Genomic DNA, 3,484 nt, shown 5'->3' with positions numbered 1-3,484 from the left:
GTTTCTAAATCTTACTTAAGTCCTTATGTTTCTAAATCTTACTTAAGTCCTTATGTTTCTAAATCTTACGTATTTAAATCTTACTTATGTCTCTAAATTTTACGTTTTTTTAAATCTTACTTACGTTTCCAAATCTTACGTTTTTAAATCCTACTTAAGTTTTTATATATTACGTCTTTAAATCTTATGTTTCTAAATCTTACTTAAGTCCTTATGTTTCTAAATCTTACTTAAGTTTTTAAATCTTACGTTGCTGTGTCACTATTTAAATCGTTTGTCATTGTCTCAGAGTAAGACCTACATTTGGGTTATAATAACAAAGAAATGCGTATAACTTTTGATTGTTATTCGAATAAAATTTTTAATTTGATCGGAAAGTGCTTTTTTTTGCTATCTTTAGATATGTTTTATTGGGAATTAAGTTTGCGAATGGACCATATTACCTTCAAAAGATTGTTAGAATAGACAATTTACCAAAAAACCTCACTCACTCCTTATAAAATTAGGGGCTCGATCTCAGCGGCGGGCACATTACACATATGTCATTGTACAGCTTCGCGCATAACAACAAACCGGATAAGATTATTTTCCTACAGAAACATTTAAACAAAATAGTTAAACAATCTACGGCTGAAGAGCGAAGAATCAGAACTCAGAAAAAGAATAAAATACTACCACTTACTCTACAATTATAGCGACAATTTCTTTTTATTTGTTCTAATCAAACTTTTCACTCGATTTACCTGTTTCCTCGGCAACACCCAATGCCATTTTGTTTTCTTCTAACAAATGAAGTTTTATTATCCATGCTTAACTTAGATCCGTTATATAAAAGGTTGAGTACGTTGTATTAAAATGATTTTGAACATGCAAATCAGCAAGTCACGTAACAACTACAACCGATATAAATTATGTATTTATCAGAGCTTTCGGCTCTGTTTGGCGTTTCGTAGATAGCACGATGCTATCAAAAATTGATCATTTTTGAGAAGGGTATGTATCAACCTTTTCATAATGATGCGTTAGATTGGAGATTTTGAATTTCCAAGATGGGGATATTCCTTATACTGAATATCGTTAGAAAATAAAGGAATGTGGAACAACTTGGGGACCCAGGACCATCCAGTAAAACATCTTGCAACAAGTCCTACGCCAGCCGTAATAAGCCAAGTGTGGTGTCTTGTAACAGTTGAGAATTCAGGAACACAAAGATCAGTAGCAAAAGCCGTCCACGTGTCCCAGACAACAGTTAACAACATAATCAAGTAGAATCTCCGTCTGGAAAAATGATGCAAGTCACGAATACACAGGCTGTTTCAACGAAATATCTAGTCAACTGTCGCATATATCAAGCAACTGGAGAATGAAACTGGTACTCATGCTATTTCATAAGAAGACATGCCAGTTAAGTCGCTGGATACAGCATCTATAGATTTCTGTGTGAAAGGATTGTTGAAACGTTCACTGGGAAACCATCGTCTTCGTACGCTCGATGGATTATGAAAAGCATGCAGAGAGCAGTTGTGTACTTTGGACATAACAGCCTTACTAGGGAACCTTTTGCAATGGAAATTACTTTGCAGGGTTATTGTCAAGACGCACGTCGTCAAGCTAGAGCATGAGCGGGCGTGACGAAATGGGTTGTAACGATGAATTTAGGGTCTAAAATCGTTTAAATATAACGTACTTAACATCAGTAATATAATAAGATTTTATTTTAATACTTAATTTTTTAATATACTGGAATAAAAATGTAGTTTATAAAATGGGTATTTTTTTACTTTCTAAAATAGTTAATGTTATCTTTATTTATCTTTAACGCTTGTTGGTTTGGTGTTTGTACGCGGACCTGAGTGACAGCGCTCGTGGTAATTATGTAAAGGGTGTGTGTTTTTATACGACGATGAAGATTTGACCAACACATCCAATTTTTGTTCGTACACGCAACATTTCGTATTTTGAGTAAACATAAACCCATACAAGTTACACATAGAAATAGGTTTTATTTACACATTGCTGCTGGACAAGTGATAACAAACTTAATGGCTCACATAGACCTCAATATTGCTGAAAAACAAAAACAGGAAAACAAACATAACTCCTCAAATATAACTCGAAGGGTTTCATTTCACACAACTTACACTTCAAACGGCTTATATATGCGCATATATAAAACACTGAGAAAGCACTATTTCAATTTGTATATATAAAACACTAAGAAAGCACTATTTCAATTTGTATATATAAAACACTAAGAAAGCACTATTTCAATGTGTGTATATATAAAACACTGAGAAAGCACTATTTCAATGTATATATATATAAAACACTTAAAAAGCACTATTTAAACGTTTCTATATAAAACACTGAGAAAGCACTATTTTAATGTATTGAAGCACCAGTTTCTGACAGAAGTTTCGATCAACCTTTACACAACAGAGAAAATAAAATGAAATCAAGAGAAATAAAAGCTAAATAATCACAAAAGAAAATATTATGTTTATGAGTAAATGTCTGACTTACGAACTTTGGCATCAAATTGGTTTTAGCTCGTTCACTAACATCTTAAAGTTTTGAATTAAAATAACTTTTAAATCCTTTTATTTGAAACTAAAAAAATTCCATTTTTCATGTAAATAAAAATAATTGTTTGCAAAAAAAAAATAGCTAGAATAGTGCATTAAAAATGCCAATTAATTCGGTTTAAAATAAGAATTACGAGAATGATTAACTGTACCATTAATTAAATAAAAGGTTTTGTTTAGGTTATATAAATTAGGGTAAAAATGACATCCTGAATTCTAGAGCTTAAACACATATTTTCAAATCCTAAAACCACTCATGGCGGCCCTGGTAATGACAGCGTTTGTGCGATATTTAGGATGAGAAATCAAATATCTTGACAGGTGTCAAGATAAAACCTACGCAAACCACTACTTGTCAACAACATTCTCGATTTTCATGCTCATCAGTTGATGAATAAGCTGACAGCACTCTTAAGCCTAACATCGTGTAAATTCAGCTCAAATGTTAAATTGGCAGGGGGAAAATAGATGGAGACATTTCTTGCGATTAAATATGAAGAGTAAAAGAAGTGACTGTTCATCACATGTAACATAAGCTTCACCTTGACTGAAAGAAAAACAATTTATATATTAGAAAAAGAAATTATTTGAAACTCTGGCATATAATTCATTACGCATATGAAGTGGACTTTTATACCAGCTGGCCTATATTTTAAGGGTTTAGTATGTAATATTATCTATGTATTCAGAGCTCGGTATATTTAAACACGTGCCTGGCGTGGCCTATTGGTTAACCTATCAGGCCCAAACTGCGAATCAGAGGATTCATGGTTCGCGAATCCTTGTCAGAAAAACGTGCTCTGTACTTTGGGGCTAGAGTCAGATCCCATTACTCGATCAGACAAGAGTAGCCCAAGAGTTGATGAAAGTCAGATTCCAGTACTCGATCAGACAAAAGT

This window comes from Limulus polyphemus, unplaced genomic scaffold (assembly GCF_000517525.1).
Source record: "Limulus polyphemus unplaced genomic scaffold, Limulus_polyphemus-2.1.2 Scaffold5715, whole genome shotgun sequence".
Taxonomy (NCBI): Eukaryota; Metazoa; Arthropoda; class Merostomata; order Xiphosura; family Limulidae; genus Limulus; species Limulus polyphemus.
This window is presented reverse-complemented; position numbering follows the sequence as displayed.